Below are 27656 nucleotides of genomic sequence, written 5' to 3' on the forward strand. Positions count from 1 at the left end.
AAGCACCACCCATCCCACCTCTTCCCATTGCTGGCTACAGACAAGGGGTGGGAGCTTAGCTTCATCCCCCCATCACTCCCCTTGTCCCACCGCTTCCTATTGCAATCAGCTGGAGGGGAAGAGAGAAAAGGGAGGGAGCTTAGCAGTCCCACTGCTAAACTACCTCCCTTCTCTGACCGCTGTCATTGGCTCCCACAGAAGCCCATGTAGTGGCCAATGTATTCCAGCCCAAAGATAGTTCCAGGACTATCTTTTGGGCCTGACGTAAAAACGTCTGGTGCTATATTTGCCTGCTGGGTGCTTTTACGTCGCGGGAATATGCCCATGTGATCTGATTAATTGAAATCCAATGCATCAGATCACAACGTGTATCAGCAGACCGTGAAAACGGCGGGCCGATATACGCTCATCTGAAAGAGCCCTAAAGAGAACTAACCCAGAGATCAGCTGACCATGAAATACATAGATGATCCAGGTCTGCTCTTACTTAATGAGGGACCCCCTCAGTGATGTCCATATGCCATTATAAAGCATATGGACAAGAGTTGTCTTTATGAGACGACCCTTTTAAATCCTGTGATTCTTAAAGTTGATAGATCAGAAATGTCCAAATATTACATTGACTAAGGTTGAAAGGAGCAGATAAATGGTTTCTTAGTGGTTTTAGTTGTACAGTCCAGTTCAAGCCAACATTAAAATGGAAAAGCCATTGCAATCAGCAAGTTCTCGTAGTGCATGTGCAGTCATTGCATCATTGAAATGAATGGATTTTCATGATCAAAGACTTGGACTTTTGAAAACCTCCAATTACATCACAACAGGTACAACCATTAACTATTTGCTGTGAACACTTTGTTCAAGACATGGGTGGAAGGCTCAGATCACGCAGATGAAGCTTTCTGGCATTTCTACAGTGTAAAACTCTTTTATTGGGTTGCCATATGCAACAATATGGTTTTACCTCTTCATTTATTTTTACAAATGACTCCAAATATCAATTGATTCATCTATCTGCTACTGAATTTGACATTAAATAGACTGCATGATGAAGACACTCCCAAGTTAACTGGAGCAAGACTTAGTATCTCCAGCTATGGCTCATAGAGTAGGTGCTGAAGGGAGGACCCCACTCTTTGATCTCTACATGTACTAAAATACACTTAAAACAGTAAGTTTATCAAAAAAAAGCAAAGTAAGCACAGAAATAATAGTTCTTACAAAGCAAATATGTTTACTGGATTGTTACAAGGAATGGGAGAATAATCCCGGTTTCAAACTGTAGCATGGTTCAAGCTCTACGGCTAACAAGCCATAAATAATTTGGCTCACCAATGAACTGTGCAAGGAGTAAACAAATAAGAATACTGCATGCAAAGTAACCTCCACAATGTTTTCATGAGCTGTTCTCCATAATTAACATTAATTGTGACGGCCATCATTTTCAAGCTCTAGAGTCTTTGCAAAGATTTCATCCATCTGAGGACTAAATTCACTTTGTCTCTGTTTCTTATTGGGATACTCAGCTTGTTAACAGGCGTCTTGTCGTGCAGCTGAAATACCTAGAACCGTTCCTTGAGAAACCTTAGATCAAAAAGAATTTCTGCCCATGTAAACCTGCTATAGGACAAAAAGGCTGTCAATAAAGGACGTAAAATTCCAGATGAAATAAAAGTACGCACAACTTGGTAATGACTGCTGGACGGATATATATGCCAAACCTTTAATATCAAGCAATGGAAAATGTCTCTCTCATTCACATTTCTCTTCAGACAGCCACTTGCAGTTTGTCTGCAGACACATTTGTTAAGCCAAAAACCAGACCACTTAAGAATCAATTGGGTATTGTGAATTTTTATAGCATGTGTATAGCTCTCTTTTGTTTTTCCTAAAGACTGTCATTTTTTGCCATTTATTGTTAAATTGCCATCTTAATTGGTTACAGCATAATACTTTGTCCATTGCCAATTATTAAAGACATTGTCATATACATTATACTTCAGTCATGTTTCATACCCCTTGTTATGATGCCACACCATTTACTTGCCAACTTTTCCTACTTTTAAGTCTTAATTGTTTCCTCTGTAATTCAACCCGTTTTTTTTGGATTCTGTATTATCTCTTTTAGCATTCATTTATCCGTTTATTAGCTTAGCATTTAATAACAGTCAGGATGTCTGTGTTAGTAAAATATATGTATTTTTATTTTATGACTCTCATCATTCATTTGCCAGAATTACTATTGTTCTTTTATCCTAAAGATAATGTGTTTTAGGCGAAATATTATAAAAGTAGGTTAAACTAATAAAAATGGTCGTAAATATGGCATAGTTATGATATGAGCTGGCTGATAATTGTTGTAAAAGCTGAGACAGCTGAGATTGTATACTCTGTGTAATAAAGAGTGTTCTCCGCACAAGGTTTCCTCAATACTAGTCAATGCAAGCCTATTCTTGGCTCTATCCTCAATGGCTTCCTGTTACATCCCGTTGGCTTTTGGCAAATCATACACATGAATGAGCATTGAAGTTTTCTTGCTGTCTTTCTGAAGTTAATAGAACACTACCACTGCATCATTGGTTCTGTCTACTTCTGGCATCCTTACTTTGGGATGAGGAGTATAGCTATAAGAGGTGCCGAGGTAGCAGTAGCACCTGAGCCCGAATGACGAGGTAGTCTAAAGGACCCTTTGTTAAATAAAAACATACCAATAATATAAATGGTACATGATATTTGTGTTAGTTACCGATTTTGCAGGTTTTGCACTGCGACTTTACTGGGAGCTTCAAGTTACACTTAATTAGTATGGAATTGATTCTCCCATGCATGGTAGTGTCCATAATGATTCCTCTTTATCCTACCAGTTGATTTTAATGTAGTACTAATCAACATATTGTATAATGGTGCCCACTTTAAACTATGCCTGTTACTTCCTCTAGCAATTCACTTTATACTCTTCTTTCCTTTGTGTTTTTGGGATTTTGCCTGTTTCTAAGCTCACTAACTCTCTTATAGTTCTAGATTTTGAATTACTTCTATTGTGTTTTGTGCCTTTCACTATTCCATGGATTAGACTTAGTGGATCCCCTCCTTTGCAGCTCATTACATTACTCAACATCCAACTGTGGAAAGCACAACATTTTTCAGCCCCTGCTTGCTTCAGTACCGATACTACTCATCAGATGATGGTCTTCTTACCATAGTTTTGAGGACTGCAACTTGATGACTTTCTGTAGCACAACCGAAAACTCCCTTTGGATATATTTACAAATTTCTGCAACTATACTACTTATATGAATTGGGCTTTCTGAAATTCTCAAGCTTGCCACTAAAACCACTAAAACAACACCATTCATATGTAAGTCTGGCATATGAATATACTTGTAACAAGGTCTATAGGAGTAGAGGACCTACAGGATTACTAATGTGTTGGTGCGCTCTGGCCACAATCAGGAAGTGGAGCCAGAGTCAGGTCACAATTAGAGATGAGCGAGCATACTCGTCCGAGCTTGATGCTCGTTCGAGTATTAGGGTGCTCGAGATGCTCGTTACTCGAGACGAGCACCACGCGGTACTCGTCTCGATTAAACGAGCACTGACCATTGAATTCAATGGAGCCGGCTCCATTGAAAGCAATGGCCTGCCGGCGAGCGCGGAATGAATTGTCGGGAAGGGCTTAAATATATAAGTCCTTCCCTGCAATTCATCCAGAAATGTGTAAAAAAAAAATATATATATATACTCACCTTGTCCCGGCAGAACGATGTTAGCCCATTGAATTCAATGGAGCCGGCAATACAGCCGGCTCCATTAAAAGCAATGGGCTGCCGGCGATCGCGGGATGAATTGTTTTTATTTTTACACATTTCTGGATGAATTGCAGGGAAGGGCTTATATATTTAACCCCTTCCCGACAATTCATCCCGCGATCGCCGGCAGCCCATTGCTTTCAATGGAGCCAGCTGTATTGCCGGCTCCATTGAATTCAATGGGCTAACATCGTTCTGCCGGGACAAGGTGAGTATATTTTTTTTTTATTTTTACACATTTCTGGATGAATTGCAGGGAAGGGCTTATATATTTAAGCCCTTCCCGACAATTCATCCCGCAATCGCCAGCAGCCCATTGCTTTCAATGGAGCCAGCTGTATTGCCGGCTCCATTGAATTCAATGGGCTAACATCGTTCTTCTCTGCCACAGCTGTTACAGCTGTGGCAGAGGAGAACGATCTTTATGCTGACAGTGCGGGGGGGGGGGGCTCACTTGAGATGCAGCCCAACATGTAGCCCCTCGCCTGCCCTATCCGTTTCTGTGTCGTTCCCATCACTTTCTTGAATTTCCCAGGTTTTCACAAATGAAAACCTTAGCGAGCATCGTTGATATACAAAAATGCTCGAGTCGCCCATTGACTTCAATGGGGTTCGTTACTCGAAACGAACTCTCGAGCATCACTGAAAGTTCGACTCGAGTAACGAGCACCCGAGCATTTTGGTGCTCGCTCATCTCTAGTCACAATGTCTACTCCGGACCACGTGACCATGCCTTTAGCTCATGCACTGTCATTCTTTACAGGGCACCAATAAGTGCCTTTGCTCCAGACGTATTGCAGGTTTTTTTCTCCTCTTTTACAAATTATGGTTTGAAGTGTATGTAATAAACTATGGCATACAAGCCGTTTATGGACTGCACTTCATTGTGTGAAAGACCCACATGAACTTACAAATGACAGACATTTGTAAAGCCTTCTCCTTGTCACTGCAGAAGGCCCCTTAGGTATTGTCTGTTGGAAATCCCTCATTGGGTTTAGTGCATAATGTGCCCTTCTTTACAACCCTGCTACAACACCTCCTGTGATATATGGACTGATTGGCTGGCAGGGAAGTGTTTATCCTCCCCAACCAATCAGTCATAATGGAAGTAGATTTATTCTGGGCTCGCCTCTACATGGGCGCTGGTTATTTTCTTGTCTGAATTGTCTGGTCAATCAGTGGATTCCTTTCAGCCAAGTACCTGTAGCTATTTATTCTTTGTGGGGCTTTTTCACTTCTACCAGATACTGTTATATACATTGCTATTTACAACTGCATTAAACATCTTCCCTATCCTCCATCTAGGTACTAGGCCTCTTAGGTTCCTGACCTATCAGGGTGACTATCCTGAATCTAGGCAGGGTCTGGCACACCAAATGTGGTTAGGGATAGCATTCCCATCCCCATATTTTTGTTACTGTTATTTGTCCTATTTTGTGTTCCCCATGTTTTGGTTATATATGTCAATATTGGTCCATTTGTTCTTCACTCTTAACTTCACCAAGGAATTCCCAGGTCACTACGTTGTAGCTGGGTCACAGATAGAGAGTAGGCACCAGGGTGTGGTAGCAAGTCAGCAGGCAGGAATCATTCCCAGATAGTATATGGGTCACAGCAGGTATAATTTACTTTATCAATGATATACAGGTAGAGGTCAGGATGTGCAGCAAATGAGTAGTCATGGTCAAATATGCTAGTTAGTTTGGTAACAGAAGATTCAGGCCCAGAGCACTTTGGGAAGAGTCCTTAAAAAGGCTGGGGCACACTGGTATTTGCTGTACTCAGTGGCATCTATAGTCTACTGTCTCTTCAAGAGGCCTGGAGCTGGCACAACAACACGACAAAAAAGTAAAGTGGCAAGATGTAGGAGCATAGCGTCAGCCAGGAAAAAAAAACACTGAATACCACTACAGGTTAATTTGGACTATTGATAGAAAGTTATACAGAACTGTCACAGGGCCACAGGGCGTAACTGTACGTCCCGGCAGAGGGGTACTTAACAAAACAGGACTTACAGTTACACCCTGAGGATAGCGCGAGATCAGAAGAGATCCGACGCTATCCGGAGCCGGCTGTCACTGATAGCCAGCCTCCGCCTGCAACAGTGGGGGTGCATCGGGACAGCAACCCCCACTGTTAACTCCTTCCCTGTTGCGTTGTATGTAGATTGCAGCATATAAAGGGTTCACAGAGGGAGGGCGCTCCCTCAGTGACATCATTGACTCTCGCAATATAATCGCGGAGAGCCCGATCGGGTTGCCATGGCAACAGAACGCCAGATACTGGCGTCCTGCATCGCCAGTGCCTGTGATCACTAATACAAAGGATAAAGCATTGCAGGCACTGGCAGTGCAGGATGCCTGTATCTGATGACATCACAGAGGGAGCACCCTTCCTCTGTGAACCCTTTACATGCTGCAATCTACATACATCATGGCAGGGAAGGGGTTAACAGTGGGAGTTGCTGTCCGGATGCACCTCCACTGTTGCAGGCGGAGGCTGGCTATCAGTGACAGCCGAATCTCCCTGCCGGATAGCACAGGATTTCTTCTGTTCTCGCGCTATCTTTATCACAGCGATCATAAGTGCTATTGTACAATTCCCCTACAGGGACATAAAAAGTGTAAAAAAAAATAAAAATAATGTAAAAACAGAAAGATGCTGTTGTGCTTTTTCCCATATTAGCATAATTTTTGTTTTTTTACTTAAAATCTCAAATATTTGGTATTGTCGTATCTGTAACGATGAGTACAATAAATATAACATGCTTTCTTTCCTGCACGGCAAACAGCTTTAAAAAAAACCCTAAAAAACGGAGGCATAATGCTTAATAACGCAGTAAAAGTGATCAAGAAAGATGTATGTACTCCAAAATAGAAACTACAGCTCGTTTTGCAAAAAATAAGCCCTCACAGAGCTCCGTCCATGGGAAAATAAAAAAGTTATAGGAAAGAATAATAATTTCCAAAAAAGGGTTTTAATTGCAGAAAAGTGGAAAAACCTAAAAAAAAATAAGAATTTTTGTATCGTAATCTACCGACCCGCAGAATAAAATGTAGTGTGTCATTAATGCCTCATGTTTAACGCTGTAAAAAAAAGAACCCAAAAATCTATGGCAGAATTGATGGGTTCTCTCTCCCTGCTATCATAAAAAAAATTTATAAATGTTTTACAATATAGCCTATGTACCCAAAAATAGCACCAATAAAAACTACAGTTCACGACATAAAAAACAAGCCCTTATACGGCCATGTTGATGGAAAAATTAAAATGTTATGACTTAAAAAATGGAGATGAAAATCCGCCAAAAATTGTTGCGCCCTTAAGCCCAAAAAAGGCCATGTCCTTAAGGGGTTAATGTCTGAATTTTAGAGGGTGCTACTCTAGACTTTGAGTGTTAATACATCTCAAATGAGGCATTCCTACTAAGAATCTTATATTTCATTGCCATACAATTCCATTATTATGTTTTTTTTATATTAAAAAAATACAAAAATAATGCACTATAGAGATTACTTTGCTCAACATCATTTCCTTTATATGTAGCCCTAGTAGAGTTCACTGTGTTGTCCTTTCCCCATTTGCCTATACTGTACATGGTAAATACATCTATAGATTCTAAAAAATATTATAAAACAGCATGAAAAGCCATTAAAGTACATACTGAAAAGTATTATTTGTTATTGAATTATACTATTTCTCCCGAAGGGCTTTGAACTGTTTCTTTGGCTTTGCTTTTGTAATTTAAATAACCCAAGATATAAATAGAAGTCACAGTATATATACTGTGGAAGGTATCTATATATATAAAAGAAATAGAAAACAAGAAACCAACTAGAAGAAATCCTAATCAAAAACAGCAATTACTGCAACTTTGTGTCATTTCATAAATAGAAGATATCTCAGCTAAAAACAACAGCAGAATACTAAAACCGCAACATAACTATAAAAAGTCCAAATACTGTATCACGACACAAAGATCAAAAATAGTGCAATAATGTTCTGCAGAGCCATATTAGGGTGGTTTCACATCTGCATTGGAACCTGTGCTTTTTCTTATGGGTAAGAGCCGGGCATCTGAGCGGAAAGTGAATGGACCTCATTATAGTCAATGGGGTCTGTTCTGCGCTGTTCGGTTCCGTCCTAAGATAGAGCCATTGCCATTCGGCCACGAGGATTCCCCTTTTCTGCTCCACGAACGGAGCATGAAAGTGGGACCCCTAACGCTGGCGTGAAACCACCCTAATACTTACAGTTATAGCTCAGCTATCAACATACAATGTATAGATACTAGTGTCATACTATGCACACATAATGCTGCAGTTTGTTAATAAAGTGCTAATGAGATACTGTGACATCTGTGGTGCTGGTGTTAGGAGATATAGGTGCTGGTGAGGCAAAAAGTAAGTGCATTGTAGTATAAACCCTGAATGAGGCATTTTCAGCATCACAGGGTATAGATGTCAGTATAATCATCGAGAGAACTTTCCACCTCCAAGTCCAAGACTATAATCCTATTGTAGAAGACTCAAGGCCTAAGTAAAGATATCACTGACTGTTCAGTGATCATACAGAACTCTTGAGAACCTGTGATGCCAGTGCCTTTTCCCAAAATTTAGCTTTTGTACATTCACTTCTGATGTGCCAATCCATCTCATGAGTAAGAAAGAAAAATTCCAGTCATAACATAATTTTACATTGATGAAGCCCTATAATAAACTATTAATGATCATGCTGGTAATTTATAGAATGGAAATGTACCAATCCTTAGCGAATAGTTTAGGTAAGCCACATAATGTCTTGTCGATTGCAAATTTTTCATACCAAGAATAAACTGTGTTAGTGCTATGTCTGACATATCTTTCTGCTGCCTTACTATTTGCAACCTGCTTTCCTAAAGGGGGCATGTAGCAAGCCTGGCATTTTGCCAGTAGTTCACTGCACTGCACTTCTTTGCCCTGACTTTCCATTCTGCATTGCACAGTCTGTGGTCAAATCAGCAGAGTGGCAGTATCTTAATGTCCATCTCTTTTCTTCCCTGAAACAATTCAGGCATTCTGGACAAATGGTAAGTAAACAATACAATGTGTGTACAGAGATTGTTGAGACTGTTATAACAACACCTGCAGTTCTGTCAGCCTGCAGCCGCTGAGTGCATGGGAAGACCACTGTGAAGATACCTTCTCCCCCATTGCTAAGAAAACGTCCCCGTGTCCTTGTTACTACAGAAGCTCTGTACCTAACGACATGCAGTGATTTTCAGAGAGGCTGGAAGGGAGACCCCTAGTGGCAGCCACTTTAAATGTGATTTACAGTGGTATAGCAACTACAGTTTTAATATACTGAGCTCTCGAGCATTACAAAAAGTTTGACTCGAGTAACGAGCACCAGAGCATTTTGGTACTCGCTCATCTCTAACCATTAATACTCGAGTATAAGCCGAGTTTTCAGCACATTTTTTTACGCTGAAAAAGCCCCCCTCGGCTTATACTCGAGTGAGGTAAAAAATAACCTGCAATACTCACCTCCCAGCCGGTGTCTGTATCCCCGACGTGATGGTCTCCCCGGCAGTGCAGCAAGCTGCTTGAGACTTCTCCTGCTGTCATCTCCCTGCTCGTCTTTGAATTCCCTCACCGTCAGCGCTGTGTAAGTAAGTGCTGTGATTGGATCGAGAGCCAGCCAATCGCAGCCGGTGCTTGATAAACCAATCACAGCCATTCAGAGATGTCATTTACTGAATGGCTGTGATTGCATTATCGAGCACCGGCTGTGATGCGCAGAAGCCATGTGCGGCGCGAGCATGCCGGAGCGGCCCCTTCAGAGCAAGAGCGTCTAATCCAGGGAGAAGGTGGCTTTGGTCGGCGCCATGGAGACGGGGACACCAGCACCGGAGGAGGTAACTGTATAACTTCTGTATGGCTCATATTTAATGCACGATGTATATTACAAAGTGCATTAATATGGCCATACAGAAGTGCTTAACCCCACTTGCTGCCACGGGACAACCCCTTTAAGATTAACATTAGAGATGAGCGAACGTGTTCGGCTCCGCCCCTTTTCGCCCGAACACCGAACTTTGCGAGCAATTCCGTGCTCGGGCGAAAAAAGTTCGGGGGTCGCCGTGGCAGCGCGGGGGGGTGCGGCGGGGAGTGGGGGGGAGAGGGAGAGAGAGAGGGCTCCCCCCTGTTCCCCGCTGCTGCCGCCCACGCCGCCGCGCCTCTCCCCGCCCCCCGGCGCCCGCCGAAGCTTTACGCGCGGACACTGAAGTCCTCGGCAAAGCCGGTGTCCGGGTGCGTAAGTGTTCGTTACGAACACGTTCGCTCATCTCTAATTAACATGTTTCTATACATTTACTAATTCACTAATTCACATAATGTACCATGATTTTCAGATCTTGTCTTTGGACTCTATAGCTGCTTTGAAATGCTCCAATTTTTAACACCAATCACTGTAACATGAAAGAAAATAATCTGATTCTTCAAACAAGAGGCAGATCTGCTGAATTCAGTGTTTTTCTATGGAAAGATGTACTCTTATAGTTGCATTTAGTGTTCTTTATTGGTAAAAGTCTTTCTACATTTCGTCACAACTCACCTGTCATGAGGATCAGAGGCTTTTCTGACTGCAGACAAGGCAGTTTATTTGCAGTAAACACACTAAACTGCATGCGGTCTCATTAAGGGGATGGTCCCTGAAAGCATAGGAAGGGTTACAAAGCTAATGTTTGTTTAAAGGATTTTAATAAAAGTAATGCTAATAGCAATTTAAATGTTGGGAAAGTAGCATTAGAACGTTAGACCTCAAGAAGAAACATACACCTTTATGGGTTTTTTGCCCATATTGTTACAGTTTATTTTGGTTAAGTCTAGACTATATATATGCCTTGAGTGCATACATACTGGACTTATGTGAGACAGTGTTCCCCTTTTCTCTTACCCTTTGCTCTTCTTTATATTCCGTGTTCTCCTTTAGCTCGATGAAGGACACTAATTATCCGAAACGTTTGCTAAACACAATATACTCTACTATTTTGGTACCTATGCACAACTCTACTAAATAGAGACTAAAGATTAATTGTATATTTTCAAAAAGAAAAGTTTGCTGTGCAGTTTATTTACTTGGGGTTATGTTTTCAGTTTCTAGTCAATTTCTTAGTCTGTGTGAAGCTATTACATTGACTCTACCACTAAAACTCCTTAGATGGGGGACATAGTCACTCTTTTCACAGTTTATTGATGAAAATCTCACCGCTCCTGTCATACAGCTATAATAGAGGAGATTAGAACTCATCCTCTTAACTTTATACTTATTGTCTGTAGATTATTCAGGTAAATATAGAATGCAATGGAAGTCCCTCACTGCTCATGTAATGCTGTGCTGAAGCATCATGGGATTGATATGAAAATGAAAGTGAAATTGTCACGATCAAGATGGTGCCTGATAAGTATCAAATAGGCAGCAGCATTGCATGGAAGTGACTGCAATATGCAGGAGAACTCCAGAGTGTGACATGTGATCAGGTGAGGGGGCAGGGATGGAAAATATGTTTTTACTAGAGTGGCCCTTTAAATAAAGAGTTAAACAAATAGAAGCACCCATTATTCAGCAGACCAACTAAATTAATCAATTGTACATAGCCCAATCTCCAAATGGAGGAAGGGGCTGCTTGTCAATGACTACTGGAATGAAAGAGCCCAGGAAGATGCTCTTTGATTGAAAGTCCATAACTGATCTCTACATAAACTATACTTACATAACAACCATTCTTAATACAATGAAACAACCATTAAACAATATTGCCTCTAAGCCCTGGAGTACAAGGTTATGATTAATACTTCTGAAATTAGTCACTAGTGCCCACATATAGCAAGTTCACCTACAGTAGGTCCAACTTGGCAGATTATAATATGGGGGATTGGGAAAGTTGCATGATTTGCAGCACACTCTGCATGATTTTAGAGTGGTTTGCATAGCTGTTGATTGGATTTTTATAATCTGCATCAAAGCCTTGGTGGTTGTGGCAAATTGTGGCAAAACTATATCTGGAAGCATGTTGGTGACTGCATGGTAGGAAAACTTCAGTAGAAGAGAAGGTGCTCACCACTACTGCTGTTAACTTGAAAGTTATGAAGGGACTGAGAAGACGAGGGGCAGTGTGTGAGAGAAAAGTGACTGAGGGGCAGTAGGTGTAAAAGATCGGTGCATTGGGGGTATTATGCGAGAAAGAAGGGTACATGGGAGCAGTATGTGAGGGAGGGAGGCCATGGGGAGAAGAATATAAAATGGGGGCTGTGGGGAACAGTATGTGATAACGTGTAAACCTCTTCCCTCAAAAAATTCAAAAATCACAATTTTTCCAATAAGGGCTCAGTCACACGGGCGCTGATCCGCACGTGTTTCTGGACGATAAGACAGCCGCACTGCAGGTGCGGACAACTATCCGCATTGGACGGGAAAAAAGAACACGTGGCTGGCAATGGAGCCGATCATGCGGAGATTCGTCCGCATGCGGTGCGACCATCTTATCGTCCAGAAACACGGGTGGATGGGCGCCATCACCGCATCATCAGATCACGTGTGAACACAGCTGCATGCTTGTTGGCAATGGAGCCGCAGCTGCTGCCGGCAGCTCCATTTAAAACAATGCTTTGCCAGCCCCCTGCATTCTTTTTCAGGGAAGGGCTTTACATATAAGCCCTTCCCTGAAAAAGAAACATTTTAGAGCAGTTCAGCCAATCACAATGAGAGCTACCAGCAGGCGGGGATTTTAAATTCCCGGCTGCTGATAGTTCAGAACTACAGAGCCGGGGACAGCTGCAGAAGCCGCGGCTGAGCCCCGGCAGGTGAGTAGTATTTTATTTTTTTGTTGTACATTATTTTAAAAGGCTTTACAGGGAAGGGCTTATGAAGCCCTTCCCTGAAAAGCCATTGACAGCTGCCGGGGCTCAGCCGCGACTTCTGCTGCTGTCCCCAGCTCTATAGCGCTGCTGAGCTATCAGCAGCAAGGGATTTAAAATCCCCGCCTGCTGGTAGCTCTGATTGCTATTGGCTAAAGCACTTCAGTCAATCACAATCAAAGCTACCAGCAGGCAGGGATTTTAAATCCCCGGCTGCTGATAGCTCAGAACTACAGAGCCGGGGACAGCGCCAGAAGTTGCGGCTGAGCACCGGCAGCTGAAGGGAGGTGAGTATTGTACACTTTTTTAAATGGCTTTTCAGGGAAGGGCTTATGAAGCCCTTCTCTGAAAAGCCGTTGACGGGGATGCCGGCAGCAGGATTCTCTACCACAGCTGTCATGTGTGACAGCTGCAGTTGAAAATTGAAGAATTCCTCTGCTGCATCTGCCACACAGGGAATTCTTTAAACTAGTGGGGGTAAAGGAAACATCTGCTGCATGCAGCAGATGTGTTCTTCATGCCTGCGGGGGACATGGCAGCGGCGGAGAGGTATGTTTTTTGTGGGGGGTTTTTTGCACTAAAATGTTTCTTTTTCAGGGAAGGGCTTATATTTAAAGCCCTTCCCTGAAAAAGAATGCAGGGGTGTTGGCAGAGCATTGTTTTCAATGGAGCCGCCGGCCCCAGCAGCGGCTCCATTGAAACCAATGCATGCATTCCCTGTGGTGCACGCATGTCCTATCTTTGCAGGCGCGCACTTGCAAAGTATGAACATGTGCACACACCATAGGGAATGCATTGTTGTAAACACAAGCGTGTTTTTGTGTGTGCGTATGCATGCACAAAAACACGCCCGTGTGAACACACCCTGAAGCCACATGGGCTCATTACAGAAAGATAAGCCATTAGAAGGGATTAATGTTTCATCCTCCACCAGAAAGTTAAGTTGGTTTTGGGGGTGAGATGGCAGTGACTGATTCACTTTAAGGCCAGTTTCTCATCTGAGTCAGAACCTCTGGCCAGAGATTCAGTCACAGATCCAGCTGAAAATAGCGGTAAAAAATGAGTTAAAATAAATAAAAATAAATAAATCTTGGTATTTGTATAGCGCCAACTTATTCCGTAGCGCTTTCAGGTTATTTGCATGCAGCACTTTTTCTTCTTGCCGAAAAGCGAGCAAACCCCAATATAGTCAATGGGGTCTACCCGGCGCTTTTCGGTTCCATCCAGAGACAGAAACATTCAGCCACGGGGATTCCCCTTTCCTGCTCCCTGAACAGAGTAAGAAAGCAGAATCCCCAACGCAGATGTGAATCCACCTTAACTTTACAGAAATGTATTAAAAGAAGTTTTGTCAGTAGCAGAGGTGTAACTTGAGGCTGCTGGGTCCCGGTACAAAATCTGGAACTGAGCCCCCAACTATAAAGCTTCATTGATAGTATTGGTTTGCAATATGGGGAAGAGAAACTTGATTGGCCCCCCAGGGCTCCTGCTCTCGACTGCACCCCCAGCACCCCCTATAGTTACGCCCATGGACTCAGTGGCCATATTTACTGTGCAAGGATTAATAATTGTATACTGGTTACACACAATATATGTGTAGAGTCTTTGACATATACGATTGTATGAACTATGGAAAATGTCTCCATGTTAATACTGGTTTTAATGTGTCCACCTGTCCAGCATTGTATTACATATGCCTGTATAATAAGTATGCCACAATTGCAAATGTGCCCAGCCCAAATGTGCCGTATTATTACAGTTTCTTTTGCAAATTAGCAAGTATTTAGATGTGCAATATGTCTCTATTAACACAAATTGTCCAACTCATACATAATAAAATCTAATTCTCAGCATGTCATCATTCCAGATTTTGGAATCTGTCCTGATAAAACACTATACAGTACGTCAGCATTTGTAGGTTTGCGTGACTGTCTGGACATTACATGGTGAGATAAAAACACTAGTTCAAGTCCTTCAGGACCATTCTGTTCATTAATTCTAACTTTTGTGTTTTCTCCAGATCACTTATGTCTTAATTAATCTTGAGGGTTAGGGGATAGTAAGACAATATTCAATCCATACAGTACTTGTCACATGCATGTGAGAAAATGTCGAAGGATGTGAAGCAACGATCAATCAAAGTGTAGCTCTGCCTCTGATTGATAGTGCCTGTGTAGTTACTAAATAGAAGATCTTTTTGTTGTTTTTTTACTTATTGTGTAGCTTATATTTGACCCGTAGTGTAAAAAATGTGTTATTATGGGAGCATAAAGAAAAAAGTTTAGTATGGTGTTAGCCAGTAGAACACAATTCTAGTCTTATTAGGAGGAACAACAAAATTTTGTAAGTATGATATTTTTTAACATTTTTTTAGGATGTGGCACTTTTTTTCCATCTTTGATTTTTCCTCCCCACTTGCAAAAAATCACAGCTCTTCTATTTATCCAGCAATGTAGCTGTCTGAGGGCTTGTTTTTTTGTGGGAAGAGTTGCCTTTTCCAATAGTAATACTTAATGTACCATATAAAGTACTGAAAAACTTTTTTAAAATTTGAAGTGGAGTGAAAAATTAAATTCCGCCATCTTTGAGTGCGTCTTGTTTCTATGGTGTACACACTGCAAAAGAATGACATGATAACTTTATTCTATCGGTCAGTACGATTACTACGATACCAAATTTATATAGTTTTGTATTTTTTTGCTGTACTACTTTCTAAAAAATAAAATATGTTTGGAAAAAAATAAAATTATTTTTTCCCAGCAACTTCGGACAGCCATAACTTTTTTATTGCTCCGTCAACATAGTTGTTTTTTTCTATTGGTACTATTTTGGAGTACATATAACATTTTGATTGCTTTTTATTAAATTTTATCTTGGAGACAGGGTCACCAAAAAGTGCATTTCCGATGATGCATATTTTTTTTTTCTGACAACATTTACCATGCTGGGTAAATAATGCATTACTTTGATATATCGAACTTTTATGGATGCAGTGATACCAAATATGTTTTGAGGTTTTTCTAATAGGATTTTTTAATTATAAATGTAGGATAAGAGGTTTCTTAAAGACTTTTATTACCTTTTATTTTTTTAAGAGTTCTTAGAACTTTTTTAAACTGATTTTTATGGGGTTTTTTCGTCCCCATAGGGGACAAGAACTTGCGATGGTTTGATTGTTCTTGAAATATGATGTATTACATTATATCTCAATCTGACAGGCAATCTGTAATGGCAGCCCTGGGTGCTTTCAGAAGGCTCCCGGCTGCTGTGGCAACTGAAAAACACTATGAGGTCTTAGAACTGACAGCAGCATTTGAATTACTAAATTTATTAAAGACAAAGCAAATTATCTAAAACCATTTAAAATCAGAAGAAACAAGAATGTCACGGTTGTGTAGGATGTGTGAACAGCAGCTTACACATCATAGTATATTTATACCTATGGGAATGAATATACACTACAGATCAGACGAGGAGAAAACAAAATAGACCAAATAGAAACCAAAATAGGGGGAAAGGAGAATCTGACCCTAAACCTCAGAAGCAAGGGAACCCTGCCTTAAAGGCAGGGTAATTGTCCCAACAAAGATGGCGCCAGGTCAGGAACCTACGGTGAACCTGAATCTCCCTAATTGGAAACAGGGAATAGAGGCTGAGAATAGATGACACTTATGTATATGAATAATATCTGAGGGCGGCTACCCACGAGTGTATGCCCACTGCGCTATCTCACAAGTATCTGAACACTTTACTGTACCAAATACCACAGTGTAGCACATAACATAGCACCTCAATAGTGCCAAGCAATTGTCACCATGCAGAGCACATACTATCCCCAGCTGTATTAAATACCACAGCAAAATCACCCCGGCAGCGCCAAATACCACAGTGCAGCACGAACTATCATCCCAGCAGCACCAACAAGTAAAGTACCATAGTGCAAAACAAAATATCACCCAAGCAGCGCCAAATATCACTGTGTAGCTCAAATAGTGGCAGCATTTTCGCCCTACACCTTCCCCACTGGTAACATTTTACTCCCTCTTCTAATCCTTTCCCCGCCAGTAGCATTTTACCCCATAACCATCTCTTCTTTGCTGACACTGACATTGTCCCCCTTCCCTCTGATCTGCACGTGATGCTGGAGGTAGAGGTGAGATTTCCACCTTTGTCACAAAAAAACTCCAGCCAAGGTAAAAGGGGGTGTGGTTTATCGCAATGTATATTTTTACCTCCATTATTCTAGTGGCTGCAACTAGTAATTGTGCCCCACTTACAGTGCTGTCTTAACAGCATTATGGGCCCCCCCGGCAAAGCAATGCGCCTCGCCACCATACATCACTTTCCTCCTGTCCATACATCACCCAGCCAGGTGCTCTTCGTTCCGCTAAGACATTCAGACTAAATCCCCCTTAATCCAAACCTCATATTCCCGCCTCCAGGACCTCTCCAGAGCAGCACCGGTCCTCTGGAACGCAGTACCCCAAAACATTCAGACAATTCTTGATGTATGGAACTTCAGACGTGCCTTAAAGCCGCACCTCAAAGAAGCATATAAAATCTCCTGAACAAATCCCCCCTCATCCCCTACAACATGCCCCTGCCCCTCCCACTGCATGCCTGGACTATGGTCTACCTATAGCACCCCACATTTCTCCACTTAGCACATCTCCTACCCCTGTACCTCCTGCATCACCTTCTCCTTGTTGTGTGTAAGCTCGTTGGTGTCGGCCCCCTACCCCTTATGTTCCTAATAATTGAATACTTGTAACTGTTGTATCGTCTAAGTTCCCCAATGTTTTAAAAGCACTGTGGAATGTATTGGCGCTATACAAATAAAGATTACTATTATTACTGGGGCTTCTACGACAACCACTCACAGGAATAAAAATGTAAATTGACAGTAAAATTAAACATGTATTTATTTTATTGGCACTTTCAACAAAATCCGTGTTGAAACATTAAAAGCATGCTGTGCCGGAACAACTAATTTACATGATTAAAGGGTTATTCACCTGGAAATATATATTATATGGGGATGCGGCAGGCACAGGACAACGTTGAGAAAATTCAGGAGAATCAACGAGTTAGTAACCGGCGACCTAGACTGGAGAAACAGAAGTCTAAGTCTCTTAGGTCCATTTTTCTCTTGCACTGTAGATGTCTCTTTGATCATTGGGGCAGGCTACTTTACACTAGGAAGTAACAAGACAATGTAGTACACTTCACAAGATGATCCACACCTCCATTCGGCGGGAAATCTCTCTTTTTATTATAGAAAGTATTGATAATTATAATTTACAATAGGAATTGTGGGTAATTTGAAAGTGAAACAGAAAGTGACAAAATTAAAGTCTTCACACATGGCATAGACAGATTGGAGCCAACTTCATATCCCGCCACACAACATTATCATATATGATACAAGGTGCATTGAATTGTTAACATACATAGATTAGTATAGGGCGCCTATGTTTGTGGGGCCCCCAGGCAAGTGCCCATCAGGCCTATGTGTTAAGATGCCACTGCTCCCTTAGTGGCCTCAATAGCAATAGTGCCCTCAGTAGTGGCACCAATTGTAATAGTGCTTACAGTAATAGCCCCAGTAATAATATCGCTCCAGTAGTAATGGTGCCACCAGTAGTGGCCCCAAAATTAATAGTACCCCCAGTATGGGCCCCAATAGTAATAATTCCCTCCAATACTCCCCCCAATAATAATAGGGCTTTCCCCATTTTAAACCTCCGACCTGGCTGTAATCATAAATTACCAAGTATTTCACTCACTTTCTATCTCTTTAGCTCCTGTTCTGCTAGCACTGTTGTAATCAGAGGCTATGACCCCTGATCTCTCCCTACAGCATCTGTGTCCTGAAAAATCCTATACACATGGCAGAAGCTGGAGCAAGAGGTCAGGGGTCACAGCCTCTGATTACAGCAGCCTCAGCAGAATGGGAGCTAGAGAGAGATAAAATGAGTGAGCAAAATATTGGATTATTTGTGGTTGCTGCCCAGCCGGAGGTACTCTCAGCTGGCAAGTACTTTTTTCCAGCAATTAATATGGCCAGTAAAAAATAAATATCAGTACCAGCCTTTTAGCTTAATTACGGGCTGGGCTGGTATGTTACTGCTGGATTGGAACTCTGGGTGGAGGGAGCTCCCTTCTTACCATCTCTGTAGGCTGCCAATGACTTGGGGGATGAAGGACCTATGAGGGTCATGTGATTGTAATGTCATCACAGGTCCTTCATCCAGTCTAGTATCGCTAACTGCATTGATATTACAGGTCCAGTATTATAAGTGCAATTTTTACTGTGTTTTGAGGGCTGGCTCACTGACTAATTAGCCCACGAGGAATCTGGCAGGAAATGCCTCCTGCCACCAGGGATTCATGGAACCCAAATCTGGGACAGTCCTGCAGAATCCGGGATAGTTGGGATCTGTGCCAAATTAGTTACTTGTTTTATAATTTTTTTTGCCTCACTAGACACTTCCTGATACGTAGGTGGGCATTTAACCTGCCTTCATATGATTGTCAGGCAAAGGAGAGTTGTGGGACATAGCATATAAGGCCAAGAAAAGACATATGTCCATCAAGTTCAGCCTATTACCCCCCTTACCACCCCACAAAAAAACAATGAGGTAGAAGCCAATTTTTCACATTTAAGGTGAAAAAATTCTTCCTGACTCCAATCTGGCAATTGGAATAATCCCTGGATAACTAACCCTTCTCAAGTAATTAGTGATTATAGCATATAGTATTGTATCATTCAAGAAAGGCATCCAGACCTCTCTTTCATGGATTTGCTGTTGCGGCCTGGAGGTCCTACAAGGTAGTCATCCAGTTACCAGTCCTGTAACATATATATGTGCTCCTAGGAGGCATAGAAGGTGCCATGCATTGGAAAACCCCTGTTTTTCCCTTTCTTCTCAAGCTTCAGCTAAACTGCTTGGCAACAGCTGGCTGCTTATTGGCTGCTTGTCATGCCATCACTGATTGGTTAAGGGGAGGTGTAGACAAAAAGTGCGGGAGTTAGACAGGAAGAGAAGGCAGTGGTAAGGAGGAGTCGGTGTGAGCAGTCAGAGGAGGAGGACATGAGAGGAGGGGCAGTAGCGCAGAGTGGACCTAGCATGCTCCATTGGAGAAAGCAAGCACTTTACAAGTTTCCTAAGAAGCTGCAGTGTGGAGGATAAAGTGTGGTACTCACCATCACAACAGTGAGTCGCACGAGCCCCCTGTTAACAGTGAAGCCAGGGAAGTGTAAAAAGGCCCGTTACTAAAATAATCTTTGCATCATAAATGAAAGTGTGGAGCAACGTTATTATCTTCTTTAAAGGGGTTGTCCAGCGCCGAAACGGGGTTTTTTTTTTTTTTTACTCTCCCCCCCCCCCCCCGTTCGGCGCGAGACAACCCCGATGCAGGGGTTAAAAAAACAAACCGCTCAGCGCTTACCTGAATCCCGGCGGTCCGGCGTCTTCATACTTACCTGCTGAAGATGGCCGCCGGGGTCTGCTCCCTCCGTGGACCGCAGCTCTTCTGTGCGGTCCATTGCCGATTCCAGCCTCCTGATTGGCTGGAATCGGCACGTGACGGGGCGGAGCTACACGGAGCCGGCATTCTGCACGAGCGGCTCCATTGAAGAGAGCAGAAGACCCGGACTGCGCAAGCGCGGCTAATTTGGCCATCGGAGGGCGAAAATTAGTCGGCTCCATGGGAACGAGGACGCTAGCAACGGAGCAGGTAAGTAAAAAACTTTTTAGAACTTCTGTATGGCTCATAATTAATGCACAATGTACATTACAAAGTGCATTAATATGGCCATACAGAAGTGTATAGACCCACTTGCTGCCGCGGGACAACCCCTTTAAAGTGAATCTACTGCCAATTGCTGAAGAACTATATGTGTTGTTATTGCAAAAGTTTAACTGAAGAGCTAAAGCAAACTGAGTATCTCCAGTTTGCACATCAAGGCTAGAGGACTTGTGTCAATTATTTCTACACACATTCCAGGAGTCTGTTAACTTAGAGATACTGGCGTCATGTGACAAAACCACCATTAGTATGCAGAGACTGTCAAAACCATTTTGACAATGTGCTAAACTGAGCCAGGCACATTGCCACCATTGTCGGGACATATCACAGAGCTACCTGTGACATCCATCTTGTTTTCCCCATGGTCTCCCCCACTTTGGCACGCCCTGCTTGGACACTGCATTGCTATCAACACATTTTCAGGCAGAGAGTTCCATAGTTTCACTGCTCTTACAGTAAAGTGCTTAGAGGAATTGTGATTTCCTCTCCCCTACTCCTTGGGTATGTCATACAAGATGCATTATTTTGGTTCAGACAATACTTGCAGGAAACGGCACCTTCCAGTGTTGATGAAATATCAAATGCTGAGTTATGGTAGAATGTACAGTCTAATAATAGCTATAATCTTTGTCTATGTAGTACCATCATATTCTGCATCACTTTGCAGTTAGGGAAGTAATGAGTAAAATGACAAGTAATCAAATAACATGACCAAATAGTGAAACAAAAGGAGTTTCTAAAAAGTTGGCAATCTAAGTCCTGAGCATATAAAGCATCATCTATGTATCTATGTGCCCCATACATATTGGACAGATCTATGGAGTTTTTAGAATGTTTTTTCCTTTTTCTATTTCTGTGATTCTTTTTAGATAAAAATAGGAATTTCTACAAAACTTTCTACTAAAAGAGAATCTGTTATGTATTTTATGCTGTCCTCACTAAGGGCAGCATAAAGTAGTGACAGTCATACTGATTTCAGTGATCTGTCACTTATAGAGTAATGTGCAGTTACTTGCCTGACAGTTGTCCCCTGTAAATGGACCTTTAGTTTACCCTTTTAATTGCTTTACAATGGGTTTTGTTGTGTAGAGATGAGAGAAAATAGCTTTGTAATGGATTAAGATAACTTGTTGAAGAAAGTTGACACACTCAAGATAAACTTTACTACATCTGTAGTTAATAGAGAGCTCAAGGTAGTAGAGCTCTGTGTGGCACAGAGTGATAGGGCAGCAGAAATGCAGTCCTAAGCTCTCACTTATGACCTGAAGGTTACAAGTTCGATCTATACGTGGTTCAGGTAGCTAGCTCAAGTTTGACTCATCCTTATGAGGTTGGTAGGGGGTAGTAAATAAATTACTTGCAAGCACTGTGGAATAAATTGGTGCTATACAAATAACAAGATTAATTTACTGTACACACAGTGCATTTTTCTTTTATTCCTTTTTTTGTGTTTATGCAACCATCTCTAGGTGTATCAATTTTAAGGCCATTTTCACTCATATACGGGAACGCAGTTTTTGACTGCATTTTTAAAGCATGACAAAGAGCTTTAAAAGTACAATTAAGTGTTAAAAATGTATATTTTTTATCCCTTAGTTCTCTTGATCAAATTATTATTCTAGATCTAGTTTTCATTCTACCAATTCAATAGGTAAAAACTATAATAAGAACAATAAAAAAATTGCAGCCCACCAGAATTTTATGAGGCATTTACACAACATGGTGCTCCGGAGGTTTGCCCTTCAATACTGAGGCCTTTCAGTTCAAAGCAACATCTGCATGCAGTTTGTGCTTTTCCTACTGTTCATTTTCCAGTTGTTTCCTTTAATTCTCCCAAAAAATATTTTGAAAGGTTGTAGACATTTTTTTTTAACTTAAGGTTAAAATTACTGCACAGTATTAACCCTCTGAAACCAACATAGCTATAATTTTCTAACATTTTCATCTTAGCAAAGACTAAGAGTGACTACCCACTACAGTTTTTTTTCACTGCGAAATTCGCAGCGTTTTTTTTCTGCAGGGGTCTATGGGACTAGTAATGTTAAAATCGCGATCACCCAAAATCGCAATTTCGCAGAATAAAAATACTGCGAATTTCACAGTGAAAAAAAACTGTAGTGGGTAGTCACTAGAGATGAGCGAACGTACTCGTCCGAGCTTGATGCTCGGGCGAATATTAGGGTGTTCGGGATGCTCGTTACTCGTAACGAGCACCACGCGATGTTCGGGTTACTTTCACTTTCCTCTCTGAGACGTTAGCGCGCTTTTCTGGCCAATTGAAAGACAGGGAAGGCATTACAACTTCCCCCTGTGACGTTCAAGCCCTATACCACCCCCCTGCTGTGAGTGGCTGGGGAGATCTGATGTCACCCGAGTATAAAAATCGGCCCCTCCCGCGGCTCGCCACACATGCCTTGTGAGATAGCTGAGGGACAGTGCTATAGTGTTGGAGCTGCTGTAGGGAGAGCGTTAGGAGTTAGTGTAGGCTTCAAGAACCCCAACGGTCCTTCTTAGGGCCACATCTAACCGTGTGCAGTAGTGTGGAGGCTGCTGTTAGCAGTGTTGCACTTTTTTTTTTTTTTCCAAATCGGCCGTGCAGAGCATTGCGTCCTGCAGTAATACTACAGGGACAGAAGTGGTGGTTAGGCAGGGAGAGTGTTAGGAGTTAGTGTAGGCTTCAAGAACCCCAACGGTCCCTCTTAGGGCCACATCTAACAGTGTGCAGTACTGTGGAGGCTGCTGTTAGCAGTGTTGCACTTTTTTTTTTTTTTCCAAATCGGCCGTGCAGAGCATTGCGCCCTGCAGTAATAAATACTCCAGGGACAGAATTGTGTAGGCAGGGCCAGAAGACATATATTATTGATTGAATATACGCAGTGGGCCTTTCCTTTAAAAAAAAAGGGCAAAAATTCTATTTGGCCTGCCGGCTTGCGCCAATTTATTTCCTGGCTGGGAAATCAGCGCTCTGCTGCAGTTAATAACACTGCAGTTCTGTGACACACAGCAGGGCCATACAACACATTTATTAATTGATTGAATATAGTCAGTGGGCCTTTCCTTTTAAAAAAAAAGGGCAAAAATTCTATTTGGCCTGCCTCTGACAGTCCTCAGCGTTCTGGGTACGTGTGTGCTGGGTGGAGAAGGTAAAAAAAATCATACGCAGCCAGCTAAGTTTAACAGCAGGCTTGCGCCAATTTATTTCCTGGCTGGGAAATCACCGCTCTGCTGCAGTTAATAACACTGCAGTTCTGTGACACACAGCAGGGCCACACAACACATTTATTAATTGATTGAATATAGTCAGTGGGCCTTTCCTTTTAAAAAAAAGGGCAAAAATTCTATTTGGCCTGCAGGCTTGCGCCAATTTATTTCCTGGCTGGGAAATCACCGCTCTGCTGCAGTTAATAACACTGCAGTTCTGTGACACACAGCAGGGCCACAACACATTATTGATTGAATATAGTCAGTGGGCCTTTCCTTTTAAAAAAAGGGCAAAAATTCTATTTGGCCTGCAGGCTTGCGCCAATTTATTTCCTGGCTGGGAAATCAAATCACTGGTAATACAGCATGCTGAGGGGTAGGCCTAGAGGACGTGGACGCGGCCGAGGACGCGTAGGCCCAAGTGAGGGTGTGGGCACAGGCCGAGCTCCTGATCCAGGTGTATCGCAGCCGCCTGCTGCGCGATTAGGAGAGAGGCACGTTTCTGGCGTCCACACATTCATCGCACAATTAATGGGTCCACGCGGGAGACCTTTATTAGAAAATGAGCAGTGTGAGCAGGTCCTGTCCTGGATGGCAGAAAGTGCTTCGAGCAACCTATCATCCACCCACAGTTCTGCGCCGTCCAGTGCTGCAAATCCGAATCCTCTGGCTGCTGCTCCTCCTTCCTCCCAGCCTCCTCACTCCACTACAATGACACATGCTCAGGAGCGGGAAGACTCCCAGGAACTGTTCTCGGGCCCCTGCTCAGATTGGGCAGCAGTGGTTCCTCTCCCACCAGAGGAGTTTATCGTCACAGATGCCCAACCATTGGAAAGTTCCCGGGGTCCGGGGGATGAGGCTGGGGACTTCCGGCAACTGTCTCAAGACCTTTCTGTGGGTGAGGAGGACGATGACGATGAGACACAGTTGTCTATCGGTGAGGTAGTAGTAAGGGCAGTAAGTCCGAGGGAGGAGCGCACAGAGGATTCGGAGGAAGAGCAGCAGGACGATGAGGTGACTGACCCCACCTGGTTTGCTAAGCCTACTCAGGACAGGTCTTCAGAGGGGGAGGCAAGGGCAGCAGCAGGGCAGGTTGCAAGAGGCAGTGCGGTGTCCAGGGGTAGAGGCAGGGCCAGACCGAATAATCCACCAACTGTTTCCCAAAGCGCACCCTCGCGCCATGCCACCCTGCAGAGGCCGAGGTGCTCTAAGGTCTGGCAGTTTTTCACAGAGACGCCTGACGACCGACGAACAGTGGTGTGCAACCTTTGTCGCGCCAAGATCAGCCGGGGAGCCACCACCACCAGCCTCACCAACACCAGCATGCGCAGACATATGATGGCCAAGCACCCCACAAGGTGGGACGAAGGCCGTTCACCGCCTCCGGTTTGCACCGCTGCCTCTCCCCCTGTGCCCCAACCTGCCACTGAGATCCAACCCCCCTCTCAGGACACAGGCACTACTGTCTCCTGGCCTGCACCCACACCCTCACCTCCGCTGTCCTCGGCCCCATCCAGCAATGTCTCGCACCGCACCATCCAGCCGTCGCTAGCGCAAGTCTTTGAGCGCAAGCGCAAGTACGCCGCCACGCACCCGCACGCTCAAGCGTTAACCGTCCACATAGCCAAATTTATCAGCCTTGAGATGCTGCCGTATAGGGTTGTGGAAACGGAGTCCTTCAAAAGTATGATGGCGGCGGCGGCCCCGCGCTACTCAGTTCCCAGTCGCCACTACTTTTCCCGATGTGCCATCCCAGCCCTGCACGACCACGTCTCCCGCAACATTGTACGCGCCCTCACCACGCGGTTACTGCCAAGGTCCACTTAACAACGGACACGTGGACAAGCACAGGCGGGCAGGGCCACTATATCTCCCTGACGGCACATTGGGTGAATTTAGTGGAGGCTGGGACAGAGTCAGAGCCAGGGACCGCTCACGTCCTACCCACCCCCAGCGGGCCCCAGCTCGGTGGTGGTATCTTCGGCGGTGTATGCTTCCTCCACTAAACCACACTCCTCCTCCTCCTCCTACGCAACCTCTGTCTCGCAATCTAGATGTGTCAGCAGCAGCAGGACGTCGCCAGCAGTCGGTGTCGCGCGGCGTGGCAGCACAGCTGTGGGCAAGCGTCAGCAGGTCGTGCTGAAACTACTCAGCTTAGGAGATAAGAGGCACATGGCCCACGAACTGCTGCGGGGTCTAACAGAGCAGACCGACCGTTTGCTTGCGCCACTGAGCCTCCAACCGGGCATGGTCGTGTGTGACAACGGGCGTAACTTGGTGGCGGCTCTGCAGCTCGGCAGCCTCACGCACGTGCCATGCCTGGCCCACGTCTTTAATTTGGTGGTTCAGCGCTTTCTGAAAAGTTACCCACGCTTGTCAAACCTGCTCGTAAAGGTGCGCGGGCTCTACGCACATTTCCGCAAGTCCCACACGGACGCTGCCACCCTACGCACCGTGCAACATCGGTTTAATCTGCCAGTGCACCGACTGCTGTGCGACGTGCCCACACGGTGGAACTCTACGCTCCACATGTTGGCCAGGCTCTATGAGCAGCGTAGAGCTATAGTGGAATACCAACTCCAACATGGGCGGCGCAGTGGGAGTCAGCCTCCTCAATTATTTTCAGAAGAGTGGGCCTGGTTGGCAGACATCTGCCAGGTCCTTGGAAAATTTGAGGAGTCTACCCAGGTGGTGAGCGGGGATGCTGCAATCATTAGCGTCACCATTCCTCTGCTATGCCTCTTGAGAAGTTCCCTGCAAAGCATAAAGGCAGATGCTTTGCGCTCGGAATCAGAGGCGGGGGAAGACAGTATGTCGCTGGATAGTCAGAGCACCCTCCTGTCTATATGTCAGCGCGTTGAGGAGGAGGAGGAGGAGGGGGAGGAGGATGAGGAGGAAGGACAGCTTGGCCCACTGCTGACGGTACCCATGCTGCTTGCCTGTCATCCTTTCAGCGTGTATGGCCTGAGGAGGAGGAGGATCCTGAAAGTGATCTTCCTAGTGAAGACAGCCATGTGTTGCGTACAGGTACCCTGGCACACATGGCTGACTTCATGTTAGGATGCCTTTCTCGTGACCCTCGCGTTGCACGTATTCTGGCCACTACGAATTACTGGGTGTACACACTGCTCGACCCACGGTATAAGGAGAACCTTTCCACTCTCATTCCCGAAGAGGAAAGGGGTTCGAGAGTGTTGCTATACCACAGGACCCTGGCGGACAAGCTGATGGTAAAATTCCCATCCGACAGCGCTAGTGGCAGAAGGCGCAGTTCCGAGGGCCAGGTAGCAGGGGAGGTGCGGAGATCGAGCAGCATGTACAGCACAGGCAGTGCAACACTCTTTAAGGCCCTGGACAGCTTTATGGCTCCCCAGCAAGACTGTGTCACTGCTCCCCAGTCACGGCTGAGTTGGCGGGAGCACTGTAAAAGGATGGTGAGGGAGTACGTAGCCGATCGCACGACCGTCCTCCGTGACGCCTCTGCCCCCTACAACTACTGGGTGTCGAAGCTGGACACGTGGCCTGAACTCGCGCTGTATGCCCTGGAGGTGCTTGCTTGTCCTGCGGCTAGCGTCTTGTCAGAGAGGGTGTTTAGTGCGGCTGGGGGAATCATCACAGATAAGCGTACCCGCCTGTCAACCGACAGTGCCGACAGGCTTACACTCATCAAGATGAACAAAGCCTGGATTTCCCCAGACTTCTCTTCTCCACCAGCGGACAGCAGCGATACCTAAGCAATACGTAGGCTGCACCCGCAGATGGAAGCATCGTTCTCAATCACCATCCAAAACGGGGACATTTCTGCTTCATCAATCTGTGTATAATATTCCTCCTCCTCATCCTGCTCCTCCTCCTGAAACCTCACGTAATCACGCCGAACGGGCAATTTTTCTTAGGGCCACAAGGCTCACTCATATAATTTTTCTAAACCATTTTTATA

Source organism: Eleutherodactylus coqui, chromosome 3 (assembly GCF_035609145.1).
Source record: "Eleutherodactylus coqui strain aEleCoq1 chromosome 3, aEleCoq1.hap1, whole genome shotgun sequence".
Taxonomy (NCBI): Eukaryota; Metazoa; Chordata; class Amphibia; order Anura; family Eleutherodactylidae; genus Eleutherodactylus; species Eleutherodactylus coqui.